The sequence below is a fragment of the Amblyomma mixtum genome, chromosome 5 (genome assembly GCF_055824585.1).
Source record: "Amblyomma mixtum isolate Tamu chromosome 5, ASM5582458v1, whole genome shotgun sequence".
NCBI lineage: Eukaryota > Metazoa > Arthropoda > Arachnida > Ixodida > Ixodidae > Amblyomma > Amblyomma mixtum.
In genome coordinates this window covers 193,330,454-193,356,239 of record NC_143016.1, presented here as the reverse complement: position 1 = coordinate 193,356,239, position 25,786 = coordinate 193,330,454, and the positions used below count along the sequence as shown (strand labels likewise).

General features: G+C 47.4%; 1 protein-coding gene and 1 pseudogene across 1 annotated transcript in view; both read left to right on the top strand.

The window, feature by feature from the left end:
* Window positions 1-25,786, top strand: part of LOC149345304 (uncharacterized) — a 144,385-nt gene that overhangs the window by 105,933 nt on the left and 12,666 nt on the right. The gene's annotated exons all lie outside the window — the stretch shown is intronic.
* Window positions 10,923-11,590, top strand: LOC149345305 (dual specificity protein phosphatase 18-like; annotated as a pseudogene).

Here is a 25,786-nt window from a genome sequence, read left to right as displayed (position 1 = left end):
TGTAAAGATCTGGATAAATATGCGCGAGGAGTGATGGGGTGCGTATCGATCTCGTCTGTAGACGACGCCCCGTCAAACGTCGGTAACGCGCAAGCAATGCGAAATTTGCGCCAGTGAAATCGAAACAAGAAGTCAGTGCCAGTTCCTTTCACCAACCGCTTGGTGCGCAAGAATCAGTCGGGTGGCGCGAAGCAATTCGAAATTCGCGCCAGTGAAACCGAAACAAGAAGTCTGGGTCTGTTGCTCTCACCAACCGCTAGATGCGCTACAATCGATTGGGCCGCTCGGGTCTATGGGAGTGTCCTCTCTTATTCGTTCTTTCTCTATGCTTCGGCGCACTATAGCGAGCTTTCAGCGCGCGTTGTTTCGTGTGCTGCATGCGTTCTTACTCGTACTGCGTGCGTTGCGACGTACAAAGCGTGTCAGCCGACCTTGAGAATCAGGTTCAACACGAGGTACTACTCTGCGTTCGTGTCCACGAACAACAACGGCCGCGACTGTGTCGTCTTCCACTATTTTCCCCGAGATCACAAGCTCGCAGCGCAGAGCCTCGCTGCTGTGACGAGGGAGAATTGCAAGCCGACCAAGGCAAGCGTACCCTGCTCGAAGCACTTTCGTCAGAGCGGCTGCATGCAGAGCTTGTCTCTAATGTGATCTCTAGAGATTTCTGTCAAAAAGGCACGGCAGAACCATGGCACAGTTCCTCCGATTCTCTCCAGGGTGAGATGCGCGTCACCATTGTCAAGAAGCGCCTGTTCTAAAAACATAAACTGTTGCCCCTGCAGAACCTTTATAGAGGCTCAAGCATTTGTCGCGCTTCTCAGCTTAGGTGCGGCCAGACCACCGAAAGCGTGCTCAGCAATGCTCGGCTAGTGACTCTAGGACCGGTTCGACGCTTTAAAGCAAGCAAACAAGCATCGAAGCTATTCATATGCGATATCTCTCTAATCGTAGCGGAGCGATTAAAATGAAAGCGTTCGACAGAGGTCTGTCTGATTTCGGATGCAAATTTGAGAGAGGAATGAATGCCAACCAAATTTTTGAAAAAAAAACACGCTGTTTCCAAACCTTACTCAATTTCTTCATCAAGCTGTGGCAGCCGGCAAGTTGCAGCTAGCTTGGCTTTTAAACACACATATTGCTGACCACCAGGTCACTGAACCTAAACTGTAGATCTAGGAAGGGCGAACGTTTCCAAGGGAGCGATAAATATTTCCCGGCATCTGCTGATCGCGCCACGACTAAAGCAGCAGCCTTGTGTGCCTATTTGGCTTTGTTTCCAATGCACATTGATTGCGTCACTATCCTGTGGTCACATGACTGTGGGTGCTGAGCCATTGCGCTTCGGTCATTTTGACACAGCTTCGTGATGATTCATCGTTTCCTTGAAGTACTTTGTTGCCCCAAGCTACAACGCCGGGTACTGAGAACAGGTAGTTAAGAAGAACTTCTTGTTGGGCGAGTTGGTGCATACTGTTGTAGGTACGAATTGCGCACGAAAAGACACACACAGGAAAAAGCACGAGGGAGACTGAAAGAGCGCGAACTATCAACTGGTGTTCATTCGATTCAGTGCCGCTTTATAGGCAGTGTGCACACGTACCTACAAAGATGAGAAAGAGAGGATAAGGAGGCAAATCAAACCCTGCGCGACAATCCATCAAAAACGCTCAAAAAAAGATTCTTTTCCGCGTTGTACAATGAAACAGAGGTGTCACTCACACAGTTATCCCCTCTTGCCTTGATGTGGTATGCCTCCAGAAGTTCACGGCAAACTTTGTCATTGCTCCTACCCATAATTCTGACATTTTTTTAGCAGTGGCTCACAACCAGTGCATGCAATGCAATGAGCAGGCAAATTTGCTGCAGGCAGAAATGCTGTGTTGCACTGACTAAGAACAATACTAAACGATGGACACGCTCTAAAAGCAAAATGACCACAATATAAGGATACACACAAGTGGTCTTCACAATTACAATTACAATAACATTACAATAACACTATGAAGATCGACACTAATACAATAACACTATGAAGATGGGTAGAATTGGTAGCGTGATTTCAAACATAAATGCACAGCGTAGGTACGCACTACACACTGCTGCCAGACAGATTCATTTCCTATGCATACTGTACACTGAGAAGGAGGTGTGTCACCCGTTTCTTAAACCCAGATGATGAATTTGACTCGGATATGGCGTCGACTAGCCGAGGGTATGTATTTAGCGGTTCGGGAATTTGATGGCCAGCTAACTGTGTAGCACACGATGTTCTAGCTCTGTTTTTGACATATTTGCCTTCACGTAAATTGTAAACATAGTTCTGGCGTCTACAGAATTCAAGAATGTTAGACCAACAGATTTGACGTCGGGATACACCTGCATAGCGACGCTGGACCGAAACATGTTGAAAACTGTCAATATCTTATATTTCTGAAAAATAGGTGCGTTGTGTTCATATCTTAATTTATTTGCTATTATTCTTATAGCCCTCTTTTGTACCACGTGTAGTCTTTCAAGATCGGTTCTCGTTGTAGTTCCCCATACTAATGTGCAATAGTATATTAACGCGTATTACAATTGGTGTTTAAACCAGGTAGGGATCATAGTTGATTCAACATGCCCGTAATTTTAGAAATCTCTATACTTAACTGCATTACGTGTCGAGTCCAGCTCAAATAGTCATCAAAAATACTCCCGGAAATTTGTGCACGCTCAAGCGTTTCAGCGGTTTCCCTTGAAAAACAGTATGGATCGAGAGATTTCTTTTTTTCCACGAAAAAGAATGGACTGCATACGCGTCTTTCACGCTGGCGTACGCTTGTGCTAGGCGTAGAATTTTTTTCATTGCGTCTTTTTCATTTCGCCTTAATAGTCCTCATATTCGCTTCTACAACACCACGGAAAGCTGCGATCTGCACTCAACGCAGCGCTGGATCTATATCGGCAGCTTCGCCGGTCCTCAGTTTGTCGTCGCGACCCCTTGACCAGTCACGGATGCGGCGCGCCGCGCGGTGTGGCCCGCGGCTAGTGCTGCCAACCTCCACCTCCGCTTTTCCCCCAATTAGCCATCAAAACTTCCCCAGATTTCTCTAGATACAAAAAACGGCGTCCAATTGTGAAAAAGAAAATGTATTATTTCGAAAGCAATACTACTCGCACTTTCAAGCCTTCGCGTGGTCCGGCCGCAGTTACGTTGACCTTTAGCGGAGTGAATATGGGCGACCAACTCGCTCCTTCAGATAGCCCGGCTGCAGTTACGCAGTGCCGCGCCCCTGTGGCGCTACTGCCGCTGTGACGTCATTCCAGCTGTAGATTATGGGTGACCAACTCGCTCCTTCAGAGAGCCCGGCTGCAGTTACGGTGTGTGTTTGCCGCGCTGCGCACCTGTGGCGCTACTGCCGCTGTGACGTCATACCAGCTGTAGATTATGTTTTCTTTCTCTCAGGCGCAACAATATCAGGAACAAAATATAAAAAACATTACCGAAGACGCCTTGACTCGTCGCGCAGCGGCGGCCGGTAGCCACGCGTGACCCGTAGACGCGGCGCACTGCCTTCCTTCATTTGGAAGCGCTGCGCTTTAGCTTTCGCAACGGACCAGGCTTAACCAAAGCTAAGCAACCGCCAATCTTTTTGTGATGATTTCTGCTCGAGATACGACTGGCCGGCGGCACTGCGTAACCTGTGTGAAAACATCGGTGTGCAGTGCAAGTGTATCTTCGGAAGCGTCAGCTCTTTTTGCACTTCGCCTCGCCGACCGTGGTCGCACCTCGGCCGCATGCCCGTGGCTGCAGCTGTGCGCAGGAGCCGCCGCGGTGGACACCCGAACCGCACCGTACCGGAAGGGAGGAAGTGAGGGTGAAAGAGGAAAGAGAAAGAGGGGCCGTAGTGATCAAAATGAACTTGAGGAAAAGCAATTACGCAGTAACAGCCTCACATATCTCGGTGGACACCCTTCATCCGTTTGAAGACGTCAGAGATTTCCCAAGTAAATCATCAGTAGCATTACATCGCTTAACCACAGCGAAGCCTAAGTGTAGTCATGGCCTGTAGCTCGCTAATTAATGACGCAGTAATTCTCTATCGTCTCGGTGGACACCTGAACCACACCGTACAGGAATGGAGGAAGTGGGAGTGAAAGAAGAAAAATAAAGAGGGGCCCGTAATGGATAAAATGAAAATTGTATTTGAGGCAAGGAAATTACTCAGTAACTCTCTAGCATATCTCGGTGTACACCCGTCATCCGTTTGTAGAGGAAAGGAGGAAGTGAGAGTGAAATTTATTTTTATTTTATTTTTTTATTTACAGAACTGCAATCCACAAGGGATTTTAGCAGGGTGGGAAGATAACGCAAACGTAATCAAAGGCAGCACAACAGGCAAAGTACACTGCCAGGTACAACAACAAATGCAATAACAATCGCCATTTTAACACAATGCACTAACCAGCAAAATATGAACAATTATTTTTTTTTGGTGGGGGGGGGGCGGTTGTCAGCAGAGACTGGCGGCAAACAAAGAAAGGGAGGGTTGAGTTACTGCAGTATTATTTAAGTTTTTCCAGTCAGTTACAGTCCTGGGAAAAAAAGAACATTTAAAACAATATTTAAAAAAGCATAAAGAGGGGTCGTAATGAATAGAACGAATTTGAAGAAAGGAAATTACGTAGTAACTGCGAATCCACGTCCAGGGACAAAGACGAAGAAGGAATGCCCAGCGAAACGCAGCGGCGAAAGTTGACTTTGCAATTCGACTCGGCCGGTTCCACTCGGCCAGCTGTAGCTATCGCCTCACTCCAGGTCTGACCATAGCTAAACCACCGCCAATTTTTTTAATGCGTAATCATTACATGGCTATGTTTGTGGTTTCATGTGCGCGCAATTGCGTTCGAACGAGTGGGTTTATGCGGAAAAGAATGGTACCGTCGGACAGAGCACCAAAGAATCTCGTACGGGAAATCGGGGGGGTTCAGGTGGGGTATTTAGTTAACAAATTGGAGCCAAATCTGTCCAAAAATTGGGCGGGGCCGTAGCGGAAGTGTCGGCGGAAGTGTCGGCGGACCGCAGCGGCGACACCGGAAGTGTCGGCGGATCTAACGCGTGGCGCCAAATTTGTAAACGAAGCGTGATTAGAAGTAAAACTGATTGGTTTATTGGGGTTTAACGTCCCTAAAGCAACTCAGGCTATGAGGGACGCCGTAGTGAAGGGCTCCGGAAATTCCGGCCACCTGGGGTTCCTTAACGTGCTCTGACATCGCACAGTACACGGGCCTCTAGAATTTCGCCTCCAAAGAAATGCGCCCGCCGCGGCCGGGATCGAACCCGCGTCTCGAAGTAAAACTGATATAGAAGTAAAACTTGATTAAGATTAAGTAAGACAATTAATAGTGGCATCGATAAGGTATCGATAAGTGATTGATAAGTGACAGATTTCCAGTTTGAGGGTCTCTACTGCCGATCACGAGTCTCAGTTGACGTTAAAAGTGTAGAAGTGTTGCGTCGACGTCTTAGTGTAACGTCATAAGGTGTGATGCCATAAGGTATGACGTCATAAAATGTGACGTCATGCTTACGAATTTCTACAATGCGGATACCCCAGAGATCTCCAACGTTTTTTTCCTGCCGGCTGTGTGGACATTTGTCTGCAATAATTATTTGCGTGATGAATGGCTGACTGAACACTTCCTCTAGCCATTTCGGTTTAGGAAGCGACAACATGGTGTTACGTGATTACAAGCAAGAATCAGTGCCGCATTTAAATCACGCCTGGTTGACAGTGTAGAAATCTCAATGTGCCAACTCATCAGTTTTTTTTATGAGCATTTCAACTGATGCCACGCAAAAAAAAGTGTGGCAGCAGCTTATGCGATCAAAACTGTCCAGAGAGGCAGTTGGGCATAACGAGTCTGGATGAAAAACAAAAAAAATATTTCAAGAAAACCTTTGCCATTTGCTCCTTTTTTCTCTTTTTGCTTATCATTGCTAAGGCGATGTTGGCAAATGCGTGGCAGTGCTTGCTGTGCTTGCTTGCTTGCAGTGGATGCGAGCCTCTGCTTAAGCACATTAAAATTCTAGGAAGAAGTAAAAACAAATCAGCGCGGGAGCTTTTGGAGGCCTACCACATAAAAGAAAACGGTGATAAATGTGTAAGCGACACTTCTGTCAAACTGTCTAATAAGGAAAACTTTTTCTGCGCACCTGTTGTTGACCAGGGGTTGATTGGCCGTACCCCCTCTCTCATTCCCCTTGTTCCTTTCCTTTGATTCTGACTATATAAGGCACTTTCACACAAATAAACTCAGTTGATAGTTTGCGCTCTCTCTGTCTCTTGGCTTTTTCCTGTGGCTGTCTTTTTTATAGCGCAACTTGGTTCCTTCAAATACCCGCTTGAGTCAGTAACCACTGACCCTGACTGACCCTGACTGACCCTGACGGGTGAGGGAAAGCCGGGCAAGCTGCGAGTCACGATGGAGAGAGAGAAGAGAACGGAGAGGATGAGAGAGGCCTATGACAAAGATCTTAGCGGTAGAGGTAGTGATAGGGAAATGGAGAGCTGCCTTGTAGAGGCCCACAAGGGCAGTCTAGAGAGTGTAAAGTTGAGTCTGATTGAAGTAAATGTAGGGCGCAAAGTACAAGACCTTGTTGAGGGCCAGCGCTTGGCCAACTCGGCACGCATGAGCCTCGTGGAGACCTGAGCGATGAGGGACCACGCGCCGCAGTAGGTGAGTTACGGAGTGGCAGGTGGTGACAGCGTGGTGGAGGGCTTGCACGTTCTTGGCCGCATGCAAAGGGAAGCCAAGAACTTTGCGCTGCGTGACGACTGGAATGGGAGAGCCAGAAAGGTGGAGAGAGACGAAGTGGTTTTGTGAGCGCTGGTATGAGGAATGGTTGAGAAGGAGAAGCTCGGATTTTTCAGGAGCAGGAGAGAGGCCAGCGGTGGTGAGAAAGGAGTGAATGAGATCTAGGTCACGTTGCAGAGTGTCCTGTACGTGACCGGGAGAGCCCGACGAACACCAGAGAGTGATGTCAGGGCGTAAAATATATGATGCAGGTCGGGAATTTCAGCTAGCTGGGAGGCAAGAGGGGCTATAGTAAGATTGAAAAGGGTAGGAGAGAGAACAGCACCTTGAGGAGTGCCACGGGTGAAGTGGTGGGGGTCGGACAGATGGGTGTGTACTCGAAAGCGAGCCACACGTTTAGAGAGCAATGAACGTATATAAGAGTACAGTGGTGAGCAGCCTTGTCTAGAGCGCTTGAGCAGTGCGCACTTGGTAACAAAAACCGAAATTAGAGAGCAGCCCCTCATTAGAGGGCAAAGTTTTCGTGCCTGCTTTGTTTACGAGGCTATCTGGCGCTACTTCCGTCCAAGCGTTGCAGCTGGACCCTAGAGGCTGCCACAAAATCTGGATTTGTTTGCAAGGAAGTGCACCGCCCGAGCGCTCTAGACAAGGCCGCTCACCACTGTACATGCGGGGGCCACAATCTAGGGATTCGAGTTGGGAAAGGATGTGGCCGTGGCAAAGCCTGTTGAAGGCCTTGCGAACATCGACGGTCACAAGTGCGTGAATTTGAGTGAGGTTACGTGACAAAGGTGTGCTGGAGAATCAGAAACATGTCATGTGCACAGACGCGGCATCGGAAGCCGATGAGAGAAGGGGGGGAAGAACGCTCTCACCTCGAGAAAATTATAGAGGCGAGTCAGGGCCATTCGCTCAAGGGTCTTACCAACACACCATGCCAGGGAGATTGGGCGGAGGTTAGAGAGAGAGAGGGAGGTTTGCCCGGCTTTGGAATCATAGAAATGAGGGAGGAGGTCCAGGAGTTCGGCAGGCAACCGCTGTCCCATGCCTCATTGTAGGTTTGAAGGAGGAATTCTTTGGCGCAGTCAGGAAGGTTGCGAAGTGTGGTATATGCAATGACATCCTCACCGGGAGCCGAGCGTGTAGCATAAGCAGCCAGAGCCGATTCGAGGTCTCGGAGAGTGAAGGAGTGGTCCAGATCGGGGTTAGGTCCGCCCGAGTACATCGGGTAGGAGGGTGCCAGATGGGGAGGGAGGTAGAGAGAAGCGAGCGAGGAGTCCCCTGAGTGAGGGCTTTAGCTACAGTGGGAGCAAGGGCAGGCTTCGTGCCAAGGAGGGATTTGAAAAGAGACCATGTGGATCGCGAATGCAAAGCAGAGTCAAGACGGTCACAAAGAGCACTCCAACGAGAGTGCTCGAGTGAGGCGCATTGGGTGATGATCTCGGCCCGCAGAGCAGTGATCCGGGAGGATAGGTGGGCATTGTGTGGTTGGGAGTGACAGGAGCGTTGAAGACGTTTACGGCGACGCCATAAACGGAGAAGATGAAGATCTGGGTCTGGGACTGTGTGACGAGTGCAAACGCGACGGCTACTGGACGTGAGCGCTGCAGTGATGCGCGACGTCCAGTCGTCGTAGGATTGAAAGGAGTCGGAGGCGAGATTAGTGCGGAAGGCGTGCCAGTGAGTGTGAATGAACGTATGTTTACCATGCTATGTCAGGTTGCTCCCGGAACTGTTCTTGACGGGTCTTGCATGATCCATTGCACGTTCATTGTACCACCTACCAGTCTGGTCAATATACATTTTGTCGCACGACAAAGGGAACTTGTAAACCACGCCGACTTCGCATGACGTGTACTGGCTTTGATGCCTCGTGTCACACTTGCGCCCCGCTGTAGGATTTTTAACCTTTGCACACATCGACACGGCTTTCTTAGGTGCCGAAGAAAGCACCGAGACGCCACATCTTGTGGCAATCTTTTTCACATTGGGCAGACCATATTAATTACATAACGTCACCTCCTCTTGCGAGATAAACTGAAAGGAACACCCAGCAGCGTTAGGAAATTGTCATATCTGTCACTCATTAAGCCCAAATTCGAATACATGGACATAGCTTGGGATCCCCCCCCCCCACACACACACACACACACAAAAAGACATTTTCGAACGAGAGAAAGTGCAGAGACTGCAGTGCGTTTTATTTACAATAAATACATAAATGCTGACTCTCCTGTCAGCTCTAATAGTTGCCAATTATATACAGCCCCTCCACAGGAGACGCAAAATTTCTTGTTTGATCAATCTTCATTCACTGCTAAATAAATAATTAGGAACTTCACAAAAACCTTAAACCATGCACTCTGTTACTCGTAAAACCAAGCACAACGATAATTACGCTTCGGCTCCCTAAATTGCAAGGGCTAAACAATATAAATATTCGTGTTTCCCGCGCTCTACAATAGAATGGAACGCATTATCTCAGCAGGTGCTCGAAAATGATCATTTTATAAATGCGTTTCAACACATTCTGTAAATGCTGTTTTTGTATATTATGTTCCTGATGATCTCTTTATTTCCAGTTTTACATTGTAACCATTGTGTGTTTTGTTTTCATTTTATTGAATTGTATTATTTAAAGTTACGAATATTGATTCTTCCTAGTTTTTATCTATCCTGCCTGTCCCTTATGAGATCTTCAGTATCGTATAAATAAAAGTAAAAGTCAGGGTTTATTCGGATCTGCACTAGTTTAAGTACGCACCTGCATCTTCCAAACATGCAGAAGACAAAAACCACGAAACAAAAAGCACAAAAACTGACCATATCGTACACAGGCATACGAATTGTACAACATCACCAAGACAAGCCTAAGGAGAAGTGAACAGATTTCCTTTATCCAAACTCGAGACATTAGAAGCTCTAACTCAGATCGCACCAAGCATTGTGGTTTCTGCCGCTTTAGTAATCTTTTTTGTCACTTTCGCTTCGTAGTTTATGAATTTTTAATTGTCGAAATGCGCATCAGACGTGCTGGGAAAGAGTGCATGAGCATAGTGAAATAAACTCCGACATTTTTGCTGGGAAAAGGCCACTTAAAGGGTCAAGCTGAGAAGCTTTGTAAACCTTACAGCGCGATGTTCCAGTAATATCAAGCGATTGTTCTCATTAAAATACTATAGTGAGTATTCGCCCTGCTTTGCATGCATTCGTACACTTCAGTCTGAGTCTTCTTCCGTATTGTTAGAAAGCTGCGTCGTACCAACCCGCCCCGACATCCGCGTTCACAGAAGCGAGCTGGTAGAGCCCCTTAATGCAAAATCCTAAACAATTGCAGACAGAAAATTGTGAACACAAACAAACCACATGATTTGTGTCATTGACGTTAGGAGAAATTTTATAGGAAGTTTAAATCGTGGAAATTTCAAGTGGAGCATATTTTAGTATGATTTTCAACGTTGTTCGAGCAGCCGCTCAGTATTTCTGCCGCAATCGAATGACGTCAAGGTGCACCTGCCCTAATCATTGTTACTTCACCAAACCCAGTGCCGTCCACAGGAACAACCAGGGCTTGCTGCCGGCAACAACGTCGCCAGAATGTGGTAGCTCAAGTTAACAGGTCGACCGTCACGTCTAGGCGCACTCTAGAGCCGGCGCCGAACGAAACCGAAACTGCCAGCACAAAATCATGCGCAATTTATTGTTCACTCAGCATTACTACTAGACTTTTAGGCCTATTTCAAGGCAAAAAAACAGTGGTCCAAAAATTTGTCTGTACACCTATAATTAAATAACCAGTATGCCTGTTTCATTGTGCATACTAGTTGTTCCAGAAATAACTTCCATTTTATTGAACATGAATTGGAAATGTTGGGAAGTGTGGCTTCTGTTCCGCCGCCTTCGAGTGATGTGTGGAATCGGGCGCAGAACTGCATAAGCTTTGCGAAGCCGCAGTATTTCCGTTAGGTGTGGCGTACGTTGTCACTGAGAGTCGAAGAGAAAGAAGTTGTCTTCGAACGCAAACCTGGTCGGCGGAGGAGATCTTTGAAGAACTGATGGGATAGCATGGACCAAAGAGCCCCGTTCCCTCCGCCTCATGACTAACGGCAGCTGCCCCAGCAATGGCTCAACCGGCCTTTGAGCCGAGTTTTACCGAGCGGTTTCCCTGTCCTCGGTTCGGCGCTGACTTTCCCGTGAGGTGTCGACAGCATTGGTGCGGAGGATGGCGTTCAACATCATATCTCAGGTGACCGATTACCTGTATCTGAGCGGGTTCCGTGCCATCACGCTCAGCGCGGTGCGCACCATCGGCATCACGACCATCATCAACTGCAGCAACGACCTGCCTGATACGCCGAACGATGCCGACGACATCGAGTTCCTGCGTGTGCCGGTGGACGACTCGCCATACTGCGACATGTCCGCCTACTTCGATCCCATGTCGGAGCGCATCCACAATGTGCACATGCGCGGTGCCCGCGTGCTTGTGCACTGCAGGGCGGGCGCCTCGCGCTCGGCCACCCTCTGCCTCGCCTACCTCATGAAGTACCGCGGCATGCGGCTACGCGACGCCTTCCGCTACCTCAAGTCGCGGCGCCCCATCGTGCACCCGAACAATGGCTTCTTTCAGCAGCTCATCGACTACGAGGTCCAGTTGTTCGGCACATCGAGCGTCGAGATGGTCGAGATGCCCAGCGAGATGCCCGCGTACGGACTCATCCCGGACATCTACCTCGAGGAGTGCAGGGGCCTCCTCTGGTTGCACAGCATGAGGGGAATCGGCCAGTAAGCACCCCCAACACTTTCTCTCGGGATACAACTTAAGAGTGCCGTCTACACCAGTGATACCATGGCCTACTGGATGGTATTTGGATGGTATCTGACCCCAATACGAGCAGTGTTGCCGCGCTCTGCCATCCGATGTCGCTGCAACCCTGGATGGCAACGTTGTCTAGCCTACAGCAACACTGATTGTATGATGGCACTGGAACTCGCAGAAGCAGCGCATGACTGGAGAGCAAGAAAAATAAAATTGCCTTGTTGCGCAGTGCGTTAGGTTGTAATGTGCGTCATTTCCAAATGAAAAGTGTTTTAACTAATGCTGAATGGGCAAACTGCTGGGGCAGTTTGCCCAAAGCTTAACAGCTAAACAAGATCGCTAAACCTCCTCCTCAACGGTCTATCAACCTTGAGCGACCGAAGTACGCCTTGTGCGGTAACCCCAACGGGGCCCTTTCTTCATTGCATAAGGTGAGGTCAGAGTCCTGCTTTCCAACATTACATCCCGGAGAAGCCGAACGGCAGGCCAATGGAAAGCTTTTACCCTCTGTATAAACGCATGACCCCTGTAAACCGCCATATAAATGTATAAGTGGTGAATACCAGGCGGCTCTGGGCCGATATCTGAGAGGTACTGCACCCTTTCCTTTCGTTAAAACGCGCCCTTTCGCATTTCTCCACGTAAGCAGACTTAAGCGCCCTCGGAATTTTTTTTTTTTTGCTAGGTTTTGGCTATTCGCAAAGTTCACTTGACCAGCATCTTTGAGTTTGTATTTTGTCTAAATGCTTGGTGTTTTGAAATTAGAAGAGCAATTGTAGTGTCTCAGACACTGACCGTGCTATTTGCGTCAAGACAGGACTGAACAAGCAGTCCCTGAACAAATTTAAACAAACACTATGGCATGCCTTTCGAGCGGGGACGATATCAGGACAACACTGAATTTGTGGTTCGCACCGAGAAAGTGATGCGACCCGCTTAATAGGTGGAGTTCCAACTAGCGCAAACGCATACATATTCTGACGAGGGCACCAGTGAACTGCGAGCAGCTGTTCACGAGATTTACAAGTTATTTTCGTGTGGTGCCCATGAGGATGATTTGTTTTCTCGTGTACCTGAGGTTACCACGCTGATAATAAGACGCGAAAATAGCGTTTCCTGCGACTGCCTCCATATTTTTATTGTTCGTGTAATGTATTGTTCGTGTAATACAGTTAGTATGGACGGCCACAGTCGTTGTTCCAGCGGTGCTGCTCAGCAGGCCAGCGTTCGGAAGCGCAAACCCGAACTTCATCGGCTTCGCCTTCCTTCTTCTTTCTCTCCATCGTCGGCGATAGCTGCCGGGGCATCAAACCCCGAGTCTCTTTCTTACAATACCCCCGGGGTGAAAAGGCGCCAGCCTGGCGGCCTAAGGGCACGAGACGACGGCTGGGTCGTAGTAGGGCTTCAGGCGGTCAAGGTGCAGAATTTCACGGCCGCAGCGGCGATTATCAGACGAAGGCGTGATGGGCTCGACCAGATAGTTAACTGGGGATGTCTGCTGAACAACGCGATAGGGGCCTTGGTGTTTGCTCAGCAGTTCTGTAGACTGCCCCGAGCTGAAGGAGGGCACCCAAAGCCAAACCAAGGATTCAGGAAGATGTGATGGCGGCAGACCGGGATAAGCGGCGCGGGCGCTTTTCTGACGGTGCTGGTCGTGAGGAGTAAAGGAACGGGCGAGTTGACGGCATTCTTCGGCATGCGCAGCGGCCGGAGAGACTGTTGTAAATTCGGATGAATCGGGGCGGTAAGGGAGTATAGTGTCCATGATGGAGGAAGGCTCGCGTCCGTATAGAAGAAAATACGGAGAAAAAACAGCAGTGGCTTGAGTTGCAGAGTTGTAAGCGTGCGTAACGAAAGGTAGAACGCGGTACCAGTCGGAGTGATCGGCAGAAATGGACTTGGCCATCATGTCGCCGAGGGTCCGGTTAAAGCGCTCGGTCATGCCGTTCGTCTGCTGATGGTACGAAGACGTCGTGCGATGAACGATATGACACTCCCGAAGAAGGGTTTCCACAACGCAGGACAAGAAGACGCGACCCCGATCACTGAGCAATTCCTGAGGCGCACTGTGACGAAGAATGATGTTCCGTAGTATGAAACCTGCTACGTCAGAGGCCGTCGCAGCTGGTAACGGGGCAGTTTCCGCATAGCGCGTGAGATGGTCAATGGCGACGATGATCCAGCGGTGCCCTGCGGCAGCGCTGGCAAGAGGGCCATAAAGGTCAATTCTAACAAGGTCGAGTGGCCGGGCTGGACACGGTAATGGTTGCAGAGGAGCAGGTGAGTGCGGTGGGGGGTTCTTGCTCCGCTGACACTCCAGGCAAGAGCGTATGTCATCATTATCAGCCTGACTACACCCACTGCAGGGCAAAGGCCTCTCCCATGTCTCTCCAATTAACCCTGTCCTTTGTCAGTTGCCGCCACTGTATCCCCGCAAACTTCTTAATCTCATCCGCCCACCGAACTTTCTGCCGTCCCCTGCTACGTTTGCTTTCTCTTGGAATCCACTCCGTTACCCTTAAGGACCAGCGGTTATCTTGCCTTCGCATTACATGCCCTGCCCAAGCCCATTTCTTCCTCTTGATTTCAACTAAGATGTCATTAACCCGCGTTTGTTCCCTCACCCACTCCGCCCTCTTCCGATGTCTTAACGTTACACCTATCATTTTCTTTTCCATAGCTCGCTGCAAGAACAACTTAAGCTGAACCCTCTTTGTTAGCCTCCACGTTTCTGCCCCATAGGTGAGTACCGGTAGGATACAGCTGTTGTATACTTTTCTCTTCAGGGATATAGACCTTATGCAAAAACTGGCGCCCCCTTGCGTTGACTGCGCGCGTTTCCGCCATGTTGGGGGCTTACGGATACCGCATTATATGGCAGTGCGGGAATAGCGACACGCACGCTGGCATTTATCGTCGTCCAAGATGCCCAAATATTACTCTGTACCTTGCTGTACACAAATAGGACTCACGGATAACCAAGGAAACAAGGTAAGAGTGCTAGCTTCGTGCACTTTTTTTTATTTCTCGCCTGGAGCACGATGCGAGGCAGCAGGAAGCCTCTTGCGGGTGTCGAGTGCTTTTCGAGAGTTAACAATCAGATCGTAGACGAAGTCGCAACACAAATAACATTTACAGAACTAAAAAGGCTAATAAGTCGGATGTTTGCTCATCTTGTATTTGCCGAGGAGCGCTCCTGCCTGCTAGCAGTTACGGCGCACTGCGTCGGTCAGCTAGTAGTTTCTCACGCGGGATTAGTTTTGTGTCTGCCGCTCGGCTTCATGTGCCCGTTTTTTTATCCTGAACCTTCGGTTTGCTTTTATGCAAGACTTATGCAATCTTAAATTTGGGAAGTGTCACAGGCGAACGGATCCGCAAGGGACCTTCGCAAAGCCCGTGTCTGACTTGCGTACGTAGTAGGCAGCGTAAATCAATCATTTACCGTTCGTGGTCGGCTGTTCGATCGTCGCGTATTTTGTGAAGATCGTATTTTCCAAGGTATGACCCACAGTGCAGCGTCGCCAGTCATGGTCGGGCGATCACTTTGCCGAATACGAATCGTGGGGAGCAGAAATGCGAGCAACACAGATGTTCAGGTCGTCTTTATTATTATTATTTTTACGCGCCGAAGCTACACCTGGGCTATGAGGCGCGCAGTAGTGGAGGGCATCGGATTAATGTTGACTACCTGGGGATCTGTAACCTGTGCCGAAACTTCGATATACTGGTGTTTTCGTTTTTCGCCTCCATCAGAAAAACGGCTGCCGCAGCCGGGATCGAACCCACGTCCTTCGGCTCAGCAGCACAACGCCGTAGCCACTAGGTGGCTATGCTGTCACCAGGCATTTTAGGCTTTATGTAAATTTGAAAACAGCTCATAACGTATCGTCCCTAATGCTCGACTAATTGTTGTTCTGACTTATTTAAGATAATTAACCTCACTGTAGCATGGTACACGAAGTTATCTTGCAATTGTCCATTAAGCAGCAGCTTTCAGAAGAACATAACTACAAAATCTCTTCTTAGTTCCAATGTAAACAAGATGTTTAGCAAAGCATGCATTGAGCCAAATGCAGAAAAAAACTATTTCCAGGTATGCAGCATATTTTACTGTGCGTTTTTCTTTTGCAGGTGTCTTTCCACTGCATCCCAGATGAGCTGAACATGCGCAAAGCATGGCTAATCGCCATAAAGAGAGATTCCCCGTTCAACATTGCGACTGCCCGCATCTGCTCAAAGCATTTCACAGAAAATGACTTCTTGAGGAACATAGCTAGTGGGCGCAGGAGGCTAACTGTCACGGCTGTACCATCCGTGTCTCCATTCTCCATGCCGAAGAAAACACGAAAGCCACCAAAAGCTCTTAAAATAAAAAACTTAAAATAAAATAAAAAATAAAAACTTAAAGTAAAGCGATCGCACACGGTCCGCACCAAGCAACTACGTTGACTCCATGACCACAAGCCCCCAACATGGCGTCGCTTGCTTGTTTCGGTTTTCTTCCGGTAGATGGCGGCACTTTTGCATAAGGTCTATTGGTAAGCTACCATTCATGATCTGAGAGAACCTGCCATATGCGCTCCACCCCATTCTTATTCTTCTAGTTATTTCCCTCTCCTGATCCGGATCTGCGGTCACTACCTGCCATATTCTCTTACTACTTCCAGCACCTCGCTACCAATTGCGAACTGCTGTTCCCTTGCTAGGCTGTTGAACATTACTTTGGTTTTCTGCATGTTAATTCTTAGCCCCACCGTTCTGCTCTGCCTGTCTAACTGATTGATCATGCTTTGCAGTTCTTGTCCTGAGTGGCAAGGCAATCCCGGTTCGAATCCCGGTGCCACGCAATTCTCCACCGGATTAAAAAAAATACTCCGCGTGTCGATGGAATTGCATAACCAGGCTTGGAGTGCGGCCTGATTTCAGAACCGACAACGCACTTCCTCACCAGAACAGGATTTGGCCATCCTGGTGTAGTACTTGGCCACAACCTTCTATGAACAAACCAATTAAGAGCGTATGTACTGGCGGGCAACACGGTACACACCCCGCCAATACATAGTACCGAAGACGCAGGCAGGTAAAAGTTTTTAGCAGACCGGCATCAGCACATTACGGGTCGTCGTGATAATTGGCACAAATGGCGGAGCGGAGATGCCTTAGAATCACGAGCAGCCATTTGCAACCATCGGGGAGGTAGTTCCGACGGTACAGCAGCTCGTCACGCACGAAAAAGTGATAAGTTTGACGATCGAGCGCTCTAGAAGGGAGGCGAGCTGAGCGGTTGACTAAGAATTCCAGAAGAGAAGTAATCCAAGAATCCTTGCGCTGCTCAGAATCCATATCAGCAGTGTCAAGAGAAGGTGTGAGGCCGGAAATAGATGGTGGGTCAGGACACAGGTCACAAGGGAGCGCGAGAGAGCGTCGGCATCGGAGTGTTTACGACCGGAACGGTAAATGACCCTAATGTCGTAATCTTGCAAACGCAGAGCCCAACGAGCGAGGCGGCCAGACGGATCTTTGAGTGACGACAGCCAGCAAAGGGCATGGTGATCTGTAATGACATCGAACGGGCGCCAATATTAGTAAGGACGAAATTTTGTGATCGCCCAAATAATCTCCATACATTCTTTTTCCGTGACGGAATAATTAGTCTCCGCTTTTGTGAGCGCACGGCTGGCGTAGGCAACGACGTACTCATTGAAACCAGGCTTCCGCTGAACTAGAACGGCACCGCGACCAATGCCGCTGGTGTCTGTGTGCAGTCCTGTGGGCGCGGAAGGGTATAGCCGCATGACCGCCATATAAATGTATAAGTGGTGAGTACCAGGCGGCTCTGGGCCGATATTTGAGAGCTACTGGAGAACGACATGTGCAGTGAATTTTTTTGCGGGGGTCTGTGAATTTCTACATGCCAGAGCAACGAGAAACTATTGAACAACGCAATTATTCGTGTTGTGTCGTCATGCTATGTTCGTTTAGGCCATAGCCTACTTCCGCAGTCTATTAGAAAGGACATTGAGGTCCTGAATTACGTTGTAAGAGGGACAGAGAGAACATTTCTGCCTATGATGAAAGACCCGGAATTAAAAGTGAGTTTTCCTTTTAGTAAGGCCGTTTAGTGTGTGGGAAAGCCGCATGATTGATAAACACCCACAGTCGCCGCGCTCAGCGCGGTAACGGTTCAGAAAACAGTGCATTTAAGCTCAAAACGTATATGCTGCGCAAGTTCAACATCCTAACTGGTTTCCCTTTCTTGACGTCTGCGCTTCCGGAATTTTTATGCGCTGGCGGCAGCGCATATTTATTTCTTTATTTATTTAGTCCTCAAATGCCCCTTAAACATGGGTTTTGCATGAGGAGTGGTGACATTCACAGACAATTTCAAGGATGGGTGGCTTCGGAAAGGAAAATTTTCAATAGCTTTTCTGAAATTTATTGCGGTTTGGTTCAGTTTGGTTTATGGGGTTTAACGTCCTAAAATGACTCAGGCTATGAGGGACGCCGAAGTGAAGGGCTCCGGAAATTTCGACCACCGGGAATTCTTTAACGTGCACTCATATCGCGCATTACACGTTCCTCTAGAATTTCGTGTCCATCGAAATTCAACTGCCGCGGCCGGGATCGAACCCGCGTCTTTCGGGTCAGCAGCCGAGCGCCGTAACCACTTAGCCACCGCGGCGATCCGAATTTGTCGCACTGGAGTGGTGAACCGCTTCTTCAGGCAGATCATTCCAGTCTTTCGCTGCTTGTGGAAAAAACGAGTGAAGATGCGACGATGTGCGTGCGTGCGGCGGGTATACAGACTTGGAATGACTGGTCCGGGATGAATGGCGTTGAGCGGGAGATATAACGCTCTTATCAATTGGAAAATGTTATAACTTGTGGTAGAAAACAAGCTTGGCTAAGATTTTCATTAGATTTTAAAGCTCTGGAACTTCTATAGTAGGAATAGACATGAAAAATAAATCGAGCTCCGCGGTGTTGGATAGAATCTATAGAGTTAGTAAGATTAGTCTGATGAAGGTTCTAAAGTGAGCATGCACATTCTAGCTTGGGCCTTACAAGGGTTTTGTAAGCTAGGGTTTTTACGGAAGGGGAGGAGAATTTAAGATTTCGGCTGAGAAATCCGAGAGTGCGGTTAGCCTCATTAGATATTTTCGCTATGTGAGAGGACCACAAAAGATTCTGTGTTAAAATAAGTCCTGGATATTTATAACATGTCACAGAGAATATTGCTGTGCTTCCAAAAACATACGTTGGCACTAAGTGAGAATGGCGACGGCGGAAAGTAATTAATGACGTTTTGCTGACATTTAAAAAACATTAACCATGTTTTACATCATTTTTCTACTGTTTGCATGTCGCGTTGAAGAATGACGGCATCTGAAGGATCGTTAATCGGTCGGTTATAGCCCAATGTTCTTCTAATGGATGTTAGAAGATATATCGTTAGGGAGGTCACTGATGTATATTAAGAAGAGCAGTGGGCCCAGAACGGAACCCTAAAGCACACCAGAAATCACAGAAGACATCAGAGAGGAATGGTTATTTGCGAAAACGAAGTGATGGCGACCAATAAAAAAATTACACAACCAGGTATAGACTAGGGGATGAAGATTTAAACGTAGAAGTTTAAAAAAAATCGATTATGGGGAACTTTGTGAAAAGCTTTTTAGAAGTCTAAAAATAGCGAATCTACAGAGATGTTAAGGTCTAGGTGGTAGCTGGTGTCGTTGGTGAAAAGTGCAAGTTGTGTATCGCAATGTGAATTTTTAAAGAATCCATGCTCACTAGAGTGAAAAAAGTTGTACCAAATAAGAAATTTCATTATTTGGCTAGAAATGACATACTCCATCACACTAGAACAAAAGCAAGTAATGGAAATTGGCCGGTAGTCAAGACAGTATGATCAGGATCCTTTTTTGGGAACTGGAATGACCTTACCTGTTTTGTAATCCAGCGGCTCCACTCCAGACGAAAGCGACTGTTGAAAACTGTACGACAGGATGACACTGGTAATTCCTTTTGTGTTTTTGAGTACTCTGGCGTTGATGTCGTCAATTCCAGCTGATGAGGTTAGCTTCAGTGATTCGATTAATTTGCAAATGCCGCGATGTTCAAAAGTGATGTTTGGCATGTCAGGATCCAATACACTGTAGCGCAGCAAACAACGAGGACACAAGAGACGAGAGACGAGCACCACGAGCGCTATTGCGAATGCAGAACGACATTGTGCGGGCACAACATGTCGCAAGCGCTACGAGTGAAACTGTAGCACAGGGATTCTGGCGAACATTAAAAAGCGGGCCCGTTGTACTAGAAATATAGTTCAGTAGCGTGGCTTTTTGGGCTTGTTGGTACATAGTTCTAATACACTGTAGCGCAGCCAAAGACGAGGACACAGGACGCTCGTGGTGTTCGTCTCTCGTCTCTTGTGTCCTCGTCGTTTGCTGCGCTACAGTGTATTGGAAGTATGTACCAACAAGCCCAAAAAGCCACGCTACATGTCAGGATGTTGAAGGTTAGCAGAAAAAAGGAGATCGCCTTCGGGTTCTTTGCTGAGAACTGAACAAAACGCTGAATGGTACGGCAAAACAGCGCTGACGGACGGGACGGAAGAAGATGAGACAAACACATGCGCTGATGCGAAAGAGGGGTGCAATATAAAGCACAGAAGGGAAAACTGCGGTGTAAACATGACAAGGCATACATTCCGGATATCATCAATGATTAAGAAAAGCGATCTCCTGTGGGAATAGAGCCATGTGTTTGTCTCATCTTCTTCCGTCCCGTCTGTCAGCGCTGTTTTGCCGTACCATTCAACATGAACCAACCAGCCCGACTCAGCCCTCTCCTTGAACAAAACACTGAGTGTAGAGTGGTCGCAACTTCAGCGCCAGGAATAGGAATGTCGTTTTGGTCAAGTATTGTTATGGATTTCTTCGGTAATGGATTTATAACCTTCCAGAATGGATGTGGGTTATTACGCAACATATCGGGAATTGAGGTGGAAAGGAATGATAGCTTAGTTCTTACAGCTGGAGACATAAACATTTTATCAGCGCCGCGGTACTTTTCGCACGCGCGTGAAGTGTTACTTTGTCTGGCGATGCGATAGAGACGTTTCTTTTTACTGTTGAGGCGCTTTAAGTTGTTATTGCACCAGGGAAAAGACGGCCGTTTGGTTACGGTGGTTGTGAGAATATAGGCTTTGATTAATTCCTGCATTTTTTTATTTAAAAAATTAGACATTTATCTTCAACTGAACGACAGGTTAACGTATCAAGAAAAGAGAAAGTAAGCTGAGTTAATTTATCATTGAAAGCGAAGTAATCACCTCTGTCGTCGAGGGTTATTTTCTTCACTTTTTTCGGGTATGCTATGCGAGATTGGTGAGTAGCGTGAATTACCGCATGATTGTTGAGCTCCGGCAAAAAGTTAGCACAGAAAGGTTATCAGGATGTGTGCTGAACAAAAGGTCGCTGGAAGACTGATTATTATGCCTTGTTGGGGTGGAGATAAGCTCCGATGAGCCGAACGTGAGGCACGTGTTAAAAAATTCACTTTCGACGTTGTTCTTCGAATTGTTAGTGCTATGTCTGAGCGCGCTATTGCAGTTAAGTTGAAATCCCCGAACAAAAGGATTGGTGTGCTAGGAAAGAAATGTGTCAGAGTGCAAAGTGACTCATAAAAATACGCGATAAGGCTTGAATCGGCGTCTGGGGGTCGGTAACATGCTCCTGGTATTAAAGGTTGATGGGAATTTCAGTACAAACGAATAGTATTTCTAACGGAGGGGAGATATCAATTTTAAAGCAATGTAGGCTATGGTTAGTTGCTATTAACATTCCTCCACCACGCCTCTCATCGCGATCGCAGCGGAAGATATCAAAGTCAGGTAAAGCAGTGTGAAGTTCAGGATTGGTGATGGAAGAATTTAACGAGGTTTCAGTTAGAATGACAACGTCTCTATCTGTAGTGAAAAAAGGTTAGCAAATATATCAAGCTTCGGCAGAATGCTTCTAATGTTAGTATATAAAGTGAAAAAAGGACATTTTGGTGGTTTTTTTGGTGGTTGCTCGTCAGACTTAACTCTTAGCTATGAAGGACATTCAACTACTTTCTCTGTAGAGTTGTCTTAAACATAGGTAGTGTGTTCCATGGTCAACCTGTCGTGTCGAAGGTTATAATATTTACCTTTGGATTTTGGAAATTCAACAAGCTTTTTGCGGGCGAACCGAATGTTCGGTGAATACTCCAATGGCACACTGAAATTGGTATCTTTCAGTTTACCCGCGTTTGCCAGAATACGCTCTTTAACTTTAAAGTGTGAGAATTTAACAATTACTGGTCTATTTTTATTGACGGCAAAAGACCCAATTCTGTGTGCACGTTCAATGTCGACAGGCTGTAATTCGGTGTCAAGCTTTGGTTTGCACAATTCAATCACTAGACCCTCGGCTTCATTCCTAGTTTCTACTTGGATATCTGATATATAGATGAGAAGATTTGACCTACAGCTTTGTCCTCGAGCGCATCCACTTCTGACGACAGGTGACAAAGTTTGACTGCATTTTCTTGAGCGACATTTTCTGCGTCAACTTTTCGTTCAGTGCGGGAACAGAGGAGCAATATTGTTGAATTTTTAGAAGCCGGTTCTGAATTTCTTCGAGTTCCTCGTCATTTTCTGATAACTTTGAGTTCATTGATTTCACTTCATTCAGTAATGATAACTGCCCTGATTTCAGTTCTTCGAGTGCAGAAAGTATGTCGCCAGTAGTTTCAGTTGAACAAACAACAGGGCCCGGAGTTAATTCGACATCGCCCGACAAAATTAACTATGATAGAGCAACTTCGGCATAGTCATACGCAATGAATAAGCAACAGCGGGAGCTCGGCAACGCTAAGAGCGCGCGGTAGCGCGTACGGGGAGCATATAATGAGAAGGAGTTCGTTACTTGCGCTGCAAAGAGGCGATAAATGTGAGCAAAACCCATCGCTGCTGCGCTGCCGAGCCCACTGAAGAGCAGTACAAGCGCGCAGCGCTTTTTACCTTCGCCGTCTGATGTTCTTGGCGACCTGACAGCTTGCGAAGCAAGAGGCCCCTCCGGTGCGCAGATGGAATGCTCCGCAGTGCACAGTGCAGGCCAGGAGTACACGGACGCGGCCACACTTTCTGCTGGCGAAGGATACGGCGGAGTTGGGGATGGGTCCAAGGAACTTGTACGATATAGGTACGGTTGTACGGTGTAGGCAGGTTCTTTCAGAACATGAATAGCAGTTTACCAAAAACCCTCAGGAGAAAAATATGCAGCAGCTGTATCTTACCGGTACTCACCTATGGGGCAGAAACGGGGAGGCTAACAAAGAAGGTTCAGGCCAAGTTAATGACAAGGCAGCGAGCTATGGAAAGAAAAATGATCGGTGTAACGTTGAGGGATCGGAAGAGGGCAGAGTGGGTGAGGAAACAAGCCAAGGTTAATGCCATCGTAGTCGAAATCAAGAGGAAGAAATGGGCTTGGGCAGGGCATGTAATGAGAAGGCAAGATAACCGGTGGTCCTTAAGGGTAACGAAGTTGATTCCGAGAGAAGGCAAGCGTAGCATGGGGGCGACAGAAAGTTAGGTGAGTGGATGGTTTGCGGGGAAACGGTGGCCGCAAATGGCAAAGGACAGGGTTAATTGGAGAGACATGGGAGGGGCCTTTACCCTGCAGTGGGAGTAGTCAGGCTGTTGATGATGATGATGATAAGCAGATAACATTTTTAGCGCATCGGCATAACTCAAAATTACTTTATCGCAGTTACATTTCATTGGAGTAGCACCTTTCTGGGCTTAGTCATATCGCACCGCAGCGAGCGCATGTATTTGCGCATTGCCTCCTTGCGTAATCGCTGTTAATTTTTTTCTAAGTATCGTACCACGTTTATTTGCACGCATTCCCTTGCTTATTTCCGTCGCATGCACCACAGAATGTTTGGATTATTAAAAAATGCACGAATTTATATTCCTTTGTTTTTTAATAATATAGTTAATATGTGGGGTCGAACGTCTCTACGCAACATGGAGTCTATCAGGAACGCCGTAGCGGAGGACTTCACGTTAGCGTAGACCAGCTGGGGTTCCTCGAAGTGCACTCGCATCGCACAACACACGCTCGTTTTTGCATTTCGCCGCGAGACAAGGCTGTTTCCACTCCGGTACGACTGTTCGACTTCGGGTGTCCACCGGAATATGTGAGACAGTTACTTCGTCATTTCTTTTCCTCAAAAAACCATTTCAATTTCGTCGCCATCGAACTGTGGCCTCGGCACCGGTATCCAACCCACGGCGTTGGCATCAGCAGCCGAGCAGCACAGCCACTGCGCCATCGTCAGGTCTCTTATTCTGTGTCTGCTGTCTTAGGCAAAGAATGCCTCCGAAAGTAAATTTTGCACAACGTGGCTGGGTCATTGCACCTATATTTCACATATTCATGGTACACGACACAAAGAAAAGGAAGCCATTCTCACTCAGTACATATTGAGTTAGAGCAGGGCTAACAATTCGATTAAATCTGTGCAATAAGCACGTGAAACGACAATGCTATTAAACCCAACAATTGACATCAATCTGGCGTGAAATGCTTAGAATTACTGAAAGCAAATTGCAGAACGGCCATTTAGCTTTCTTCATAGGCACGAGACTTCCTTCGGTTGTGATGTTGTCGCATAGACTGGATGCCATTTTCGCGCTGCCTAGCGCAGACAGCTTTCGGCTGGTAAATCTGCGCGCTGGCACCATTTTGTCTGAAGAAAAAAAACATGTCATGTTGCAAAAAATTTGTGGCTGAACCGAGTCCCGAACCGGTTCGGAACAGTTACGTTTTATCGTTCCGGTTCGGGTTCAGTTCCAAGATGGCGAAAAAAATTTGGGCTTGGTTCGGTTCCGGGAAGAATACGGGTTTAGACCCGATTTTGCGTTCAGGTTCGGTTCCGGTTCTACACCCTACTTCAAACGAGAATATTTATTTCAGTCATACAGTCTATGCATTTCCAGCGACGTGGAGGATTAGCCTGAAGTGGCAGCATTACGGCCCCATTGTGTCTCCGATATCTCTGGGCGTTAATCATGTCAGATTTTTTAGATTATTTCCCGACACACTTGCAGGTTCTTAATTTTGTTGTAATCACTTTGTTTCGTACATAGTATGTGTTGACGCCACAAAACTATATGAGTAAATCAACTGTGATCTGACAGTGCCGCGCGTATCTGAAATCATCACTTTAGGTACTTTCAGCCCTGTTTCTTTCCTCTTTTTGTCTGTTGACAATTTTCGCTTGGGAAGCGTGGCGTTCCGAACCATCTCCAAACCAACTTCCTTATTTACTCCCTTGTCTCCAGTCATTAGCTCGTGACGCATTAAAACATTCCAAAACAGCGCGAATCACCACTTTCCTCCCATCCATTACTTTAAGTAGGCATTTACACCTCAAACTGCTTCCGCCGTGTAGTAATGGCATTTATGAGCATTTTTTGAAACCCGCCGTGTCATTGGACTCTCCCCACAGTCTTTATCTCAACTCCACACAGCGGCAAGTACCGTCTTTGCCAACAGTAATCAAGCCTGTTAGTTAGCCTTCCTATGGCACCTCTACAGCCCTAAATCTGTGCTAGGGACCTCTTGGTCTTTAGGGGTGCCTTACGGCTCCCCTGTAGACCTGTTTACAGGAACAACAATAAAAAAAAAAATACTGCCTCTGATAGTAGTAACATTTTGCTTTCAACTCTGTGCAGTGTTCGCGAGATTATCTTGCATATTTATTCGTTTAAATCGCAGCTGGAACGCTCTACTATGGGGCATTACATGAGACTGAGCGTGAATCTATGGGAAGGCTTTTTTCCGTGGCTATCTTAAAATGAGGAGCAGAGTGCAAATTGGAGGACGGCTTAGAGGGGCTGACTATGGAAGCAACGGTAAAGTAGAGATAGAGATGCAGCATTTAATCTTCCACTTGGGGTTTCAAGGAGGCCTAGCCTGCTGCGTCTGTTGCCGGAAGTACACCTTGAGAAAAGAGCGCTTGCAGAAAAAAGACCAGAACGAGAAGGACACACAACTGCGCTCAATAACAACTTTATTTCGGAAGGCAGCCGATCCGCACCTTTTATACAGAACCGGAGGGAGT